Source organism: Leucopleurus acutus (genome assembly GCF_964270905.1).
Source record: "Leucopleurus acutus genome assembly, chromosome: 12".
Taxonomy (NCBI): domain Eukaryota; kingdom Metazoa; phylum Chordata; class Mammalia; order Artiodactyla; family Delphinidae; genus Leucopleurus; species Leucopleurus acutus.
The window spans coordinates 65412003-65428122 of NC_139154.1; the positions used below are offsets into that span (position 1 = coordinate 65412003).

Consider the following 16120-nt stretch of genomic DNA (forward strand, 5'->3'; position numbering starts at 1 on the left):
TGTAAGACATTTTATTTTTTTTATTGAAGTATAGTTGATTTAAAATATTGTGTTAGTTTCTGGTATACAGCAAAGTGATTCAGGTATACATAACTATATATATTCTTTTTCACATTCTTTTCTATTATGGTTTATTACAAGATATTGAATATAGTTTCCTGTGCTCTACAGTAGGACCTTGTTGTTTACCTATTTTATATATAGTAGTTTGTATTTGCTAATCGCGAACTCCTAATTTATCCCTCCCCACCTCCTTTCCCCTTTGGTAACCATAAGTTTGTTTTCTATGTATGTAAGTCTGTTTCTGTTTTATAAATAAGTTCATTTGTATCATATTTTAGATTCCACATGTAAGTGATATCATGGTATTTGTCTTTGTCTGATTTCACTTAGTATGATAATCTCTAGGTCGATCCATGTTGCTGCAAATGGCATTATTTCATTCATTTTTATGGCTAATTAGTATTCCATTGTGTGTGTGTGTGTGTGTGTGTGTGTATGCTACATCTTCTTTGTCCATTTATCTGTTGATGGACATTTAGGTGGCTTCCATGTCTTGGCTATTGTGAATAGTGCTGCTGTGAACATAGGGATGCATATATCTTTTTGAATTGTAGTTTTCTCTGGATATATGCCCTAGGAGTGGAATTGCTGGATCATATGGCAACTCTATTTTTATGTTTTTAGGGAACCTCCATACTGTTCTCCATAGTGGCTGCACCAATTTACATTCCCACCAACAGTGTAGGAGGGTTCCTTTTTCTCCACACCCTCTCCAGCATTTATTTGTAGACTTTTTAATCATGGCCATTCTGACCGGTGTGAGGTGATATCTCATTGTAGTTTTGATTTTCTTTTCTCTAATAATTAGCAATGTTGAGCATCTTTTCATGTGCCTTTTGGCTATCTGTATGATAAGACATTTTAAATAAATTTACGAATCAGCAAAAAAAGTCTGTTAGAGCACATCTTCAGAATCTGTTTTTTTTTTTTAATTAGCTTACAATTCACATATACTTTGAGGTATGTAGATTAGTAAATTAGATTAGTAGGTATATGTAGATTAGTTATGGAGCATTTTCTTTTGTGATAATCTCTCCTCTTACTAATAGAGTAGCTGGCGGTTGGGGCAGAGAAGATATTCTCTATTGTAGAAATAGGTTGGGTTTTGTTTTGTTTTGTTTTGTTTTGTTTGCAGTACGCGGGCCTCTCCCTGCTGTGGCCTCTCCCATTGCGGAGCACAGGCTCCAGACGCGCAGGCTCAGTGGCCATGGCTCACAGGCCCAGCCGCTCCGCAGCATGTGGGATCTTCCCGGACCGGGGCACGAACCCATGTCCCCTGCATGGGCAGGCGGAGGACTCTCAACCACTGCGCCACCAGGGAAGCCCAAATACCAAGTTCTTACCAGTTCTTACTAGATGCTGTTCCGTTATTACTTAGTATGATAACCACTTGTGAAAAGAAACCATGGATGTAAGCATATAATAAAAATGTGTTATAATCAGATGGCCGTAGTTATACTGTAGTTCATGGACCTCATTTGTCTTAAAAGGCAGATTCTAATCTTTACCTAATCTAGAAATTACCAAATTATATGTATGCTTCCTCTTTTCTGTATTGTCCATATTCCTCTCCCATAACTCTCAGGACTCGTAATCTTTTCTTTGTGCCAGGTATTTCTTCTAGTCCTCGTCATTTACAGGAATAATAGTGTGCCTTTCTCTAACAGAAATAAGGCTTTCTTTTTCTTCCTGACCCTGTCCTCACCATACCTTAATCCGTATTGCTTTGTTTTCTGACTGAGCCATTTGGCTCTTCTAGAATATGAAAGAATCACCAGTGAAGTCATAGTCATTTAATACAACCAAGTACAGGAATAAATCACCCTTTTTAATCATGGCATGTTAAGACCCTTTAGAGTCTTTCTTCCTGGCTTTTCAGGTTGCTTTTTCTTTTACTTCACTCCACCTATCCTGTACTTCAGCCATCTAAACCACTCCTCACCTTTGGAAAGCCAGATCCTGTCCTCTCTGTCTGCCTGAAACGCCTTTCTCCACTCAGCAGGCAACTAATTCATTCTTTAAAACCTAGCTCAAAGTCACCTTTTCTGTGAAACCTTCCCCGACCCTCCGCATTAGTTACGATTAGGTACAGTGACAAGTAACAGAACCTCCAAAATAACAATGGTCTAAAAACAAGAGAGAATTTATATCTCTCCTATAACAGTGGACTTTGCAGTGTGGGGCTGAAATGACAGCTCTGCTTCGTGATGTCATTAGGGAAGTAATGTCTACCTCATGGCTTCAGAATCTCTCACATTTAACCCTTGTCCTCACCATCCAAAATGGAGCTATCTGTCTTATGCTCTATGATGTACAAGGGAACAAAAAAGGGACTAAGGGCATTTGAGAGCTATCTCTTAACATTTCCCTAAAGCTCCCAAATTATGTATCTGCTTGCATCTCATTGGCCTCAAGGAAGGCCTGGAAATAGTCTTTATTCTTGGTGGCTGTGTACCAGCTAATCGTATTATTATGGAAGAAGAACAGGTATGGAGTACAGCTAGTAGTGTGCCACACTTCCCCAGCTAGAGGTAGTTTCTTTGTGCTTTGTGTTCCCGACAGCACTCTAATTAATTAGTATTTAAGTTGTATTAGAATTCATTTGTCTTCTTCACCAGATTGTGGACTTCTAAAGGCATTCAGGAAAATTATAGCAAAAGTATCAGAGACAAAAGCAGGGAATGATGTTTAAATACCCATGTGAACAAGGGAATTGCTTATATAGAGCTGATTTCTTAGACTTACATTTTTTTTTCTATTTTCTCCATTTTGTAGAGGGAAGTGGACACTGACAATAGTAGAGGGCATGGCTTCTCTTGTTCAATAATGCCTCAAAATTGATCACACAGAGAGAACACAGTTATTTAAAAGGTGATATATTCTCTGTATTATACTGTTTTTTTTAAATTGTGGTAAAATATACATAAAAGTTACCATTGTAACCATTTTTTTTATTTTTTATTTTTATTATTTATTTATTTATTTGCAGTACGCGGGCCTCTCACTGTTGTGGCCTCTCCTGTTGTGGAGCACAGGCTCCGGATGCGCAGGCCCAGCGGCCATGGCTCACGGGCCCAGCCGCTCCGTGGCACGTGGGATCTTCCCAGACCGGGGCACAAACCTGTGTCCCCTGCATTGGCAGGCGGACTCTCAACCACTGCGCCGCCAAGGAAGCCCCATTGTAACCATTTTTAAGTGTACTGTTCTGTGGCATTAAGTTCATTCACACTGTTGTGCAACCATCACCACGATCCATCACCAGAACTTTTCTATCTTCCCTACCTGAGATTCAGAACCCATTAAACGCTAACTCCCTGTTACCCCCTTCCCCAAGCCCCTGGCAACCACCATTCTACTTTGTCTATGAATTTGACGACTCTAGGAATTTTATATAAGAGGAATCTGTATTTGTTCTTTTGTGACTGGCTTATTTCACTTAGAAGGTCTTCAAGGTTCATCGTGTTGTAGCATGTGTCAGAATTTCTTTCCTTTTTAAGGCTAAATATATTGTTACATATATGTACCACATTTTATTTGTCCCTTCATCTATCAGTGGACAATTGGACTGCTGTGTTACACTGTTGTTTTTGGTAAGATTTTTGTTTTCTAAAGATATTCTCCACACAAATAATGTCTTATTATAAGTTCACCACAACTACCCCCAGACACAAACCACATAATAACATATCTTTTTAAAAGGAAATTTAACAAAAATGCAAAGAAGATAAAAACAATCATCTATATTAGAAATTTATTTTTATAGGAAGTAATGCCCCCTCCCAATCACATTCTGAAGTATAAACTAAAAAATAAAATTAAGTTATGAAAAACATTATCCTGGTGTCAAATCTGGAAAAAGGTACAAGAGTGGAATTAGAAGAAATATAGTTTTTCACAAGAAAATATTAAATTTTGTTATATTTAAGAGTCTCTTGATGATATGATAGAGACACAAAGGAGAGTGCAACCTATGAATCCCTATTCTTTTGAAATATGGAAATTTTACCAGTGGACAGTGAGAAAGAAATGGCTGTAGCTGTAGCCTGCTGGATTTGCTTTTATGATATTTCTCCAGCATTGAAGAGAAAAGGGTTATAAATGGGTGGAGTAAGGAAAAGTAGCTCCATTTCTCTCACCTCACCTCCTTTGTTATCAGATGGGAGTTAGTTTAGTGACAATAATTATTGGATGTTTGATTGCCAGTAATGTGACTGATGCCTAGAAAATTCTGGGGTTTGGCCTCTATCCCACTGTATACATAGTCCAAATTGGTAGTTAAATTCTTACTAAAATTCTGAGTAAGCTTTCAAATAGTTACTTAAATAAAATGCATGTCCAGTGGTTTAAACTGGATCTCACAGATACTTTCCCATTGCAGCTGATTGTTTGGTCAGCTTGGCAAAATGGTGAGTCATACTTCTCTAGCCAGCCACAGACCAGCTGTTGATTTACTCAGTTACTTGAGCCAAGACCGAAGCACCAGAATAGAATAGAGCACCTTGGCTCTGATACCGATTTATCTTTTTCCTAAAAGTCTGGATGTAAATTTCCATCCTTCCCCTAGGTGTTTTGAGTTACAAGAAGCAGTCTAAGAGTTCTTTGTCTTTTAAATCTTTTAGTACTGTTGTAGAAATAAAATTGACATGCCTGAAAGGATCTGAGAAGAACAGAACACATTGTGGTGTTAGCTGTAAACTCTTTTAGGGAAATTAGAACTTGATGTAGACATTAAAAATAGAATTGAATGGTGGAGGACAAAGTAGTGGAGGTGTTTTAGAGCAAGAATTAAGTTTGGATATAAAATGAGGCCTAATTATGGATGGCAGTGAGTGAAGTTCAGCCACGAGAAGCTGAGTGTGACTGTTGAATGTTCCTGAAAGGAAATGAGTCTGGCGGTGTTAGGAGTTAGGAAGAGCGGAGAGACTAAGGTGTTGCAGAAATCCAGGAAAGTGGCAATAGAAATCTGGACAAGGTTATTGGCAGTGAAAGTGCAGAAAAAAAGGTAAATTTGAGAGCCATTCTGGGAAAAGAAACTATAATTGTGTCACATGGAAGAAGAGTAAAATTAAAAAATTTCTAAGAAATTCCGTGGTGTACTGATATCCCATTTTGGGGAGAACTCTTGAATTAACTTTAGATATGGTGAATTTGAGGTGCAATGGGGAATAGCCAAAATAAGACAGATTTTTTAGGCTATTAGTGGACTGAAAAGCGGGTGGAATGTGTGGACTAGACTTGTACTTCTGGTACAAATCTAGCTGTACTCAAGGAGGTAAGAATTGGTCCTAGAAAATACCTGATTATAACAGTAAAGGCAAGAACATATGTTCTCATAGCTTCTGCATACCTGAAAAGCTCTTAAATAAGTTTTTTTCCGCCCCCCATTAGCTTTATTTCAACTGAAGGGATTAGGTTAGTTAAATAGGTGTAATTCGTAAATTACATCCAGGACACTGAAGTTCTTCTCCCATACTATTGAATAAGAAAGTAGAATCTAGATTGCCTTACACAGAAAGATGCAGAACAGGGGCAAAAGAATCTAGATTCTTTCATAAAGAACAACATCTTAGAATAAATAGATATTGTGGCATACCAAGGAGCATTATGTTCTTAAATATTATAAGTTAAGTTATTGAGTTAACTGTATTTAACTTGTAGTGTAATTTGTAACATTTGAGTAATCTAGTGTGCAGTTGAACGTTTTGTGTTTTTCTTTAGTGGAGCCTTTAGTTGGAGCTGCTGTGCCAAGTGTTTCTTTATGGCTTTCTCTCTCGGAGTGGCTCTTCGTATATGTAGCAAAATATTTAGAACCCTGTGGAGTAAAGTAGAAAAGAAACTTGGCAAAAGAGTATTTCTCTTATAATTAGAAATTGTCTTAAGATACAATATGTTACAGCAATGATAAAGCTAATATATTAGAGAAATAATAGCTTAGTGTAGAGATGACTGGCATTTCGCTGAAGATACCTAAGGGAGTAGCGTTTCCCTAGTGCCCTAGTGCCTGCAACAAATACTGCTTACTGCTTTCTTCTCACTCGAACCCGCGCCCCCTGCAGTGGAATCACGGAGTCTTAACCACTGGACCGCCAGGGAGGTCCCTCTTCTCTCTCGTGTACACTTCTTTTTTTGCTCTTTATTCCTTCTTTTTATGGTGAAATATAACATATATATAGCACAGTGAATAAAATAGAAAGGTACAGTTTAATGAGTAACTATAAAGCGTATTCACCACCTAGATCAAGAAACAGAACATTGCAAGTATACCAGAAGCCTGCTACGTGCCGCTTGCCAGTCAGACCCCACTTGTATGCATCCCATCCTATCCTCCAGAAGTAACCATAGTCTCACTTTGGTGATAATCATTTCTTCCTTCTCTTTGAAGTTTATCACCAAGTATGTATCCCTAAATGATGTAGTTTACTTTTGCCTCTTTTGTATACATATATACAGACATATGTATATATGTCAATACATAATCTTTTGTATCTGACTTATTTTTGTGCCATTTATCCATGTGGTATGTGTGTATAACATTTTCATTTCTCTGATTATTTGCATACTGTTCCACTGTATGAATATGCCATAATATGTGTATTCTGTTCCGTTTCCTAATATTGAAAAACTCAGCCTGTGACCATTCTTGTATATTTTTCTTGGGGCACATGGGCACCAGTATTTCAGGAGTTTATACTTAGGAGTGGAATTGCTGGATCATAGGGAATTCACATCTTCCAATTCACTGGATAGTACCAAAGTGTTTTCTAAAGTGGTTATTTATACTCACCCAAGCAGGATATGAGCATTCCTGTTGTTCTCCATTCTCGCCATCAGTTGGTATTGACACACTCAAGTGTTTTGGGCAGGAAAACTGTGTCTCTTATGATTTTATTAAGGAGGATGAGCCCCTTTTCATATTTGAATTTCTTTTTGTGAAGTGCCTGTTAAAAAGGTCTTTTATCCCCTTTTCTATTTGGTTATCAGTTTTTTCCTACTGATTTTTAGAAGTTCTTTATATTTTCTGGATATTATTTTAGTCTCTAAACAATTTTGTGTATTGAGAATTTTGTTTCCTTCCCTGTGTTTTTGATGATTAGAGAAGCCTTTAATTTTAATGTCATATGACTTTATTCTTTTCCTTACAGATTATACTTCTTTTTTCCTGTGAAAATTTGCAGATATTTTCTTAGATTTGTCCTAAGTACTTCATATCATTGATGCTATTGCAAATGGTATGTAATTTTACATTTTGTTTGTTTGTTGCTGACAGGTAGGACCACAATAGATATTTTATATACTGATTTGTATCTACCAACGCTTCCACATTCTTGTTAATTCTAACAATTTTTTAGATAATTTTGAATCTTTTAAAATACACAGTTATTTCATCTGAGAATAATGATAACTGTTTTTTTCAGACCTGTAGAGATGAATTTAAACAATGCCTTTTATTCCTTAACTTGCCTTATTCTGCTGATTAGGACCTCTATCACAATGTAGAATAGGAAGGATGATAATAGGTATCCTTTTCTTCTTCCAATCTCAGCCATTTCTTCAAGGATAAGGTTAGCTGTTGTTTTTTGGAAATGCTCTTTATTTAAGTTAGGTAAGGTTACTTTTCAGTCTTAGTTTACTAAAAATTTTCATCAGAAATGTATGTTGAATTTTATGAAATACTTTTCATTTTATTTTATTTTTTATTTCTTTTTTTTATGAAATACTTTTTCTACATCTAATGAGATTATCATGTATTTGTTGTTCTCAAACTATCAGTGTAATAAATTACATTAATTTTCTAATGTTAATTCAACCTTTCATTCCTAGGCTGTATCTAACTTGATCATTTTTATATACTATTGGATTCAGCTCGCTAATATTTTGTTTTAAAAAACTTGTATTTATATTCATGACTGAGATTAGCCTGTATTCTTTCTTCTCATAGTGTCCTTGTTAGGCTTTGCTATCAGGTATATTAGCCTAATAAAATAAGTTGGGGAATGTTTCCCTGTTCTGATCTCTGAAAGAGCTTGTGTAAGATTGGAATTTTTTTTTTCCCTTAAATAATGATAGAATTCACCAATGAAGTTATCTAGGCCTTGGGATTTTCTTTTTGGAAAGAATTTGACTACAGATACTTTAATGTTATTATATTTTATTTCCTGTGGACTCTTGTTCTCACTTACAATGTCTTCTGTATGCTTATATTTGACTGTATCTAATGCTTTTTGTTCTTAAAATTACTTGTGGGTATTCTTTGAGGCCTAGAATGAAGTTGTCTTCCTTCAGAGAGGGTTTATGTTTCCTTCTGCTAAGATGTGTGTAGGTATCATTAGCCCAGAAACATTTTTTAAAAGAATTTCACAGTTTGAAGTTCCCTGGATTAGGAGTCCATGCAGACACAGACTGCAAACCCCTGCCCAGGCTGCTCAAACTTCTTAGGGACCTAGATCCTGGATGTTCTGTCCACCATTCTCTTTTTCTCCTGCTTCTCTCTGAGCTAAAGCAATCTTCCCTGCAATCTCCTGAGGGTGGGATTAGGCTTTAGATTCAGCTGTAGTTTACCTTTACCTGAGGTTATAGCCTTTTAGGATCCCAGTTTAATGTGGGGAAGAGTTCCCTTGCACTCTCTACCTTTTGAAGAATCTGTGTTTGAGAAATTTGTTGCCCTCATCCTGAGGCCCCTGAAACCAAAGACCTAATTTACTGAGCTCTATCTACAATTGCCCTCAGGACCAGAGTATCTTCAGGGAGTCCTATTACCTCTCTAGGTTCTAGTTGCTCCTAGTTTGTCTGGCAGTTTCCCACCATCTTGTCAGCTTTTTATTTTAAGGTGTTTTTGGTTTTTTTGTATCTAAGGACTTTTAATTGTTTTCAGTAGTTGGGTTGATCTAAAAAATCCTAGTCTGTCATTACTAGAAATTGTAGTTCCTCTTAATTTTTTCCCCCACTTAGTCTTCTATTTCTTTTGTTGACTTCAGCCTCCATGTTAATGCCTTAGTTTCACAAACATTCATATATTGAGTATCTAATACGTATCAAGCATGGCACAAAACAAAGTCCTTGCTTTCTTGAAGCTAACACTGTAGTGGATTCTGGATTGTGGGGAAAGTTGCAGCACCATTGGACAGCATTTTCCACACTGATTCACAGAGCATTGGTGACCTGTGAAATCCTAGTAAGGTTGCCATTGTCAAGTAAATTTGAGAAATAATGCCCAGGAGGATATCCTCTCTTAGAGAGCTAAGGCACTAACGTATTTGAACTGAAACCGTTATTTGTAGAATACCTCTTAATATCTCATTAGCATACTAGAATTCCAGGGAACATGATTTATGAAATGTTGGAGTAGGACTAACGTATTAAACATCTCTATATTATTTACATGTTGTCACAGAGCAATTTCAACGTCTGCTTTCCCATAGTCATGTCTAAGGGGAACATCTGCTGAGGGAGTAAACCAAGGCAGCTGTGCTCTGCATTCTGAACGACTCTCCTTACTTGGCCGTGGGTAGTTAGACTAGCATGGGTACCCAAATCAAAGATGCCAGACATAGGTCAGTCACTGGCCAACCAGAGAAAGTGCAGAAAGTGCTGAATTAAGTTCTCACAGATCTCATTGGTTGGTTAAAGAAATAGAGCTCCTGCTTTCAACTTTATGTCTAGATGTACTCCGGATTGACAAGTAAGGGAGAGTGGTGGTTTCTGTAAGGATACATGTGATGATGCGGGTCACAAAACTCACAAAAAGAAACATATTTGGCAGTTAAGCAGTGGAAGAAGCAGAATTTGAAAAGTCAAGAGAAAGAGATAGAAGGGACCTATGATGGACCAAGAATTAGCCAAAGGTATGGCAGGGTGGCAACTATGAGATAGAAAAAGAATCAAGCGGAGAAGCAGAGACCAGCTTGTGTATGAATTCTTGTTTCCCTTGTCATCAAATTCATACTTATAATCAGTTCTCCTCCCCCACCACACACACCTACATCTGCCAACCTGAGTGTCAGTGCCCTGCCACCAGAAGAGACTGATACATAGGAAAGAGTTGCATTCATAAGACTGATGTATGAGTTGAATTCATATCAGTGTTGCTTTTTTGATTAACATTTTTATAACAATGGAATACCCACCATTCCTACCCCTGCTTTTTTCTTCGCTTTTTATTACATTTTGGAAACTCATCTTCTAAGCTCAGCTGTGCTAGCAGTGTTAATGTTGTATTGCGTCACATAATCTATTTCTGTTGGTTATCCTATAAATCAGGGGTCCCCAACCCCCGGTCCACGGACCAACACCGGTCCACGGCCCAATACCGGTCCACGGCCCAATACCGGTCCGCGGCTTGTTAGGAACCAGGCCGCACAGCAGGAGGTGAGCGGCGGTGGGCGGGGGGGGGGGGGGGGGGAGCGAGCCAAGCTTCATCTGCTGCTCCCCATCGCTCGCATTACCGCCTGAACCACCACCCCCCAACCCCCTCCGTGGAAAAATTGTCTTCCACGAAACCAGTCCCTGGTGCCAGAAAGGTTGGGGACCGCTGCTATAAATAGTATCTCCATATACAAAAGAATGCACATTACTTACTCGGTACTCTTTGGCAAAGAATATTTCCTACTTCCCAATCCAGTGTTATTTGCTACTGATCCCCAATACTGTTTGAGAATCACGTTGGCTTTAGTGGAGATCTCCATATTTGTTATTCCTTTCTCCACTGATTGTGTTCATCTGCCCCTCTAACCCCCATTTCTTTGTGTCTTTTTCCTCCACACTCTTCCCCCACCTTTTCTTTAAAAAGTTTTCTTAATACTTCATTATTTATTTCTTCTGCATTTTACACATAATTTTGGGTTTATAATATGAAATTAGATTGGTCTTTTTGAAGATCTACTTCCTTTTTATTTATTATTATTAGTTTGTTTTTTTTTTTTTGCAGTACGCGGGCCTCTCACTGTTGTGGCCTCTCCCTTTGCGGAGCGCAGGCTCCGGATGCGCAGGCTCAGCGGCCATGGCTCACGGGCCCAGCCGCTCTGCGGCATGTGGGATCTTCCCGGACCGGGGCACGAACCCGTGTCCCCTGCATCGGCAGGCGGACTCTCAACCACTGCGCCACCAGGGAAGACCCTACTTCCTTTTTAAATAACATTTTTCCAGCCAGGAAATTCGTACATTTGAATGTAATGTCTTGGAAAGTACAGAAAAGAAAAAAGAAAAAATGAAATTACAATAATCAAAAACCACCCAAAATAACCACAGTAGTATTTCCTATCCATAATCTTTTTATTAAAATATGTTTATATGTATATGTTGAGGTCAATTTATATACTGTTTTATAACCATATTTATTTTATATCATGAATATTTCCAGAACATTAAATGCTCTAGAAACATGGTTTTAATGTCTATTATTCCAGTAAATGAAAGCACTACAATTTATTTAACCAATCCTCTATTAACTGAACAATACAGTTATTGCCAATTTTTTTGCTAATATTACGCCATGGTGAATATCTCTTGTATATAAACCTTTGTGTCTTTATCTGATTATTTTCTTGGAGTACACTTCTATTGTGAAACCTTGAGTCAAAAGGTATATACATCTTTTCAAAGTTTTGATACATAATACTACATAAAATTTCCTTCTTGAAATGCCATGTGGATTTATATCCTCACATCAATGTGTAAAAATACTAGCTTCACAATACCATGCTTAGATACTACCATTAAAATGTAAAAGAGGGCTTCCCTGGTGGCGCAGTGGTTGAGTGTCCGCCTGCCGATGCTGGGGACACGGGTTCGTGCCCCGGTCCGGGAAGATCCCACATGCCGCGGAGCGGCTGGGCCCGTGAGCCATGGCCGCTGAGCCTGCGCGTCCGGAGCCTGTGCTCCGCAATGGGAGAGGCCACAACAGTGAGAGGCCCAGGTACCGCAGAAAAAAAAAAAAAGTAAAAGAAATAAAAACAAACTTTGCCAAGTTGATAAGGGAAAAATCTTATATCACACTTTAATCTAGATGTCTGATCAATACTAAGAATGACCTATTTCATATATTTATTGGCCAAGTGTTGTGATTTTTCTGTACATGTCCTTTGCTCTTTTCTATTTGAGGTGGTGAGTTTTATCTTCTTATAAATGTATTAACACTTGGTCATATGTTGAAAATTTTTTCCAACTTATCACTTGTCCTTTAATTTTGTTTATGGCATTTTTTGACATGTAAAAGTTTTAAATGTTCAGTCATTAAGTATTTTGATAATTTCGTTTTGGTCTCTTTCTTCAGCATGTTGTTTAAATAGACTTTCCCATCTCTTCTTTGAGAGGTTAAATGGTTTCTTACACTTACTTATTTATGTTGAGTCTGTTTTTACAATTCATTGAAATGCTCACCCATTCTTCTAATATTGGAACATTTGAGATTGCAAACTCTTAGATCCAGATGTATAGAGTTTTCTAGTTTCAGAAAATCTGTTAACTTTATTTTTACTCCCATCTACTTGCAAAAAGAAGGAAAAAAATTAACAATAAACCTACACTTGGACATTTAGTATGATGATAATTGATTTAGACTTATGCAGGGGCATGTGAGGGATATCTCAAAGTCTGTCCGAAATTTATAAACTAAGGCCTTCCATTTGGGTTTCCTGTTAGTAATAGCAGAAAGGAGGAGGAACAATCAGTTACATGTTTCGCATTGTCTGCTTAAAGGAAACATATCAGTTTTCTTAAAAGAGAAATCTTGGCAGTGAAGTCAAAGACGAATTTTTTGTGTGGGTATTTATGTGAAGAATGATGTCTTGATACCACTTTTATAGAACATAGAATAATACAAGGCAGTTTATTTTATAAACTCTTAATAAAAGTTAAGGGCATAATATTAAGTTCTAATTATGGTAGAGTACTATGTCTGCAGGCAGTCAAAATAATACAAACCACACATGTGTCTTTCTGGTGAAGTAGTTTGATAAGGGGTAGCGCTTAGACAATCTCTGGTTAGATATTTCTTAAACTAGCTCTTTCAGCATAATAGTTGAGATTTTTAAAAATCAGATTTTGATTCATGTATATTTGTGATTTCTATTTAGAAATAGCAATTGTGGAATGATTCATACACATTAGGTCCACGTGTTTAACTGGAAAGTTTGACATTTTATTGTGAGAATTAGCCTACTAAGAAGGTGGAGAATTATCTCATATAAGTGGGTTTCCAGAATTACCTGCCATCAGTTATACAATTTTTGCTTGCTACACTTCAAACAGTCATAATGTGAACAGTTTAATAGTAAATCTTACTTCATTTCAGATCTGACAGAATGTCTAAGAATTTTTTGGTTTTCATGAGGTACCGCTTCCTTCATTATCAAAGAATATTGAGAATTAAGTGCTCAATTCATCTTTGAAGCTATTTAAACTTACTTTATCTGTGAAATAACCCTCATTTTTAAGCTGTGTGTAAGGGAAGTAAATATATCTTAAACTGTGCAGGAAGGTTTTTTTTAAGGGAAAACAGGAAGGGGAAAGTTTGTGTTGACAGAACAGTATTGCTTTTATTAGTTTTCTTTTTTTTTTTTGCAGCTGACACTAAACTTGCAGTGTTTATATTGAACATTAAATCAGCACCTGACTGAAACATGACTAGCTAGAGAGTTCAAGACTATTTAGGTAACTCAGTATGTTGGACATTAGGGGATTATACTTTAATCAGACAGTAGTATGATTAGGAATCAGAGTTGTATCTGATGTGCTACCGCTAGGCCTGAAATAACTTGAGTCTATTTGTGGAATGCTATGCTTATATTTTAAATTCTAATATTTAAAAAAGTCACAGATCGTTGAGGTTAGTTAATTCAGTTGCTTGTAGAGGAAGGACTACCTGGGCTTGCCAGAGACAGAGGGTTGCTTATCCTCTTTAACATCTCCCATGAAAGACTCCTCACAACTCTCTTTTGCTTGTTTATTTACATTTTTAACTATTTGAAATATTAATTTTTTTTCTAAGAGTTTCTTTGTTTTTATCTTCAGAAGGATTGAAGGGTGACCACTCAGAATTCTCCTTTTTAGAGAAAGACTCTTTATATACATAAAAACAACCCATTGGTTATGTTATTTTTCCAGGTGAGATGATTTCAGCTGTATCTTTACATTCCTAAATTATAATACTGATAACTGTTGTTTTGTTGCGCCTTTTGTGCTGAGTTCTTAAGATGTAGAGGAAGCAGCCAGACATCGAGTCCCTTGACTTTTCTTAGCTGCTTGAAATTCTGGGATCAATTTTATGGCAGATGTTCTAGAGGGGAGTGAGAGTGGAGGAAGGTGCACTCTATAAGCAGCTGTTTCAAGTAATACATGCAAATGATGATGAAGACTGAACCTGGGAGAAGGGCAGTGGAGATAGAGAGGATGGGAGGACCTGCTAGGGCTCTGGAGTGGACTGTAGACCCCATTTTTCCAGTTCACCACTGCCTAGGGGAAGTGTAAAGGCAGTGGTGACTCTAGGATATCTAGCGTATTTCCCCCCCTGCAGTTTGAATCTCCTCATCCTTCTGGAACATACAGAAGTTAGGGCTTTGGCTAAAGGCATTATTTTAAAGAAATGTCCCATCAGCCTGTTTCCTTACCCTTTTAGGTCATGTTCTTTGTTGCATCCATTTTAATTTCAGTTTCCATATGTTTGTTTTTGGCATATAGATCTTGTATCCTGTAACCCTGGTGGGTTTTCTTTTCCTTTTTTTTTAAAATTTTTTTTAAGATTCCTTAGGGTTTTCTATGTGGACAATCATGTCATCTGAAAATGGGTAGTTTTGTTTCTTCCTTTCCTATCAGTTTTGCTTTTTTTTTTTTTTTCCTTGCCTTACTGTGATGGCTCTCGCTTCTCTTTTGACCCTAACCTCTTGCTCTGGACACAAGTGATTAGAAATCATAGTTGTTAGACAGATTGACTTTTGCCTGGAACAGAAGTCAGGGTTGCCTGGGTTGGTGCTTTTCTTATGCAGAGATTTTTAATTACTGATTCAAAATCTCTTAGAGTTATGGGCTTTGCTTTTTCATTTGTTTTTGAGTCAGTTTTGAAATTTTATGCTTTTCTAAAAATCTAGCCATCCGTTTTTAAAAAGCGTTTTAATTTATTGGCTTAAAGTTCTTCATCATGGTTTCTTTTAAATGTTTGCTCCTTTTTTAATGTCTTGCATTGTGTATCCCTGTAGTTTGTGACCCCAGGCTATTATGCTTTCTAAGGCTTTTTAGTCTCTTGCTCTGGTCTGTGTACTGGCTCAAAGCACTTACCTTCTCTCTAAAGCCCCTGCCCCCACTGCCCTTTTCTCATTTGCAGTTTCCAAACTGCTAAGCACTTCTGCATGTAGTATCAGTGAATGTTAAAATGAATACATATTTTTATCATCTTTTTAGATTACCTGTTTTTCAGCTTTTGATAGGTGAGGTTTTATTTCATTTCTGTTAACAAACTAAAGGGTTTTTTGATTGTCCTATTTTTTTTTTAAGGGCAGTTGCCTTTTTAAAAATTATTTATTTATTTATTTACTTATTTGGCTGTGTCGGGTCTTAGTTGTGGCACGTGGGATCTTCGTTGCGGCGTGTGGGCTTTACTCTAGCTGTGGTGTGGACTTTAGAGCACGCACGCTTAGTTGCCCCATGGCATGTGGGAGCTTCCCGGACCAGGGCTCGAACCTGCATCCCCTGCATTGGAAGGCGGATTCTTAACCACTGGACCACCAGGGAAGTCCCTTATTGTCTTATTTTTAAAAAATAAAATACATAACATAAAACTGGGGTATATTGCTTGGAATTTCTGGTCTGTAATTTTGGTCAGAGTGCTTCTCTTGGAATTAGTTTTCTTAAATGGTTAAAAGGTATCCTGTTTGTCTTTACCTCTCCCAGTACTCCTCCCAAATATCTTTCTAAAGCATAGACTAATTTCAAGATGTTTAAAATTTCTTTTTACTTAGGCCGGTTTGAGGATCTAGATTAAAAAACAAAGGAAGTTGTCCTGATTATGTTTTTTCTTTCTTTCTTTCTTCGATTCATTACAAGCTGTCAAATTATTTGAAGACCTTGG

General features: G+C 37.3%; 1 protein-coding gene across 4 annotated transcripts in view; it reads left to right on the forward strand.

Annotated features, from left to right (window-relative positions):
• The window catches only part of SOCS5 (suppressor of cytokine signaling 5), a 59245-nt gene that overhangs the window by 27503 nt on the left and 15622 nt on the right, over positions 1-16120 (forward strand). The window contains exon 2 of one of the 4 annotated variants that reach the window (XM_082852355.1): positions 2839-2934. The exons of 2 other annotated variants lie outside the window; for them this stretch is intronic. The gene's annotated coding sequence lies outside the window, so the exon portion shown is untranslated. Of the gene's footprint in view, positions 1-2670; positions 2935-16120 lie in introns of those variants that run through there. One more of the 4 variants, XM_082852353.1, reaches the window with a different exon arrangement.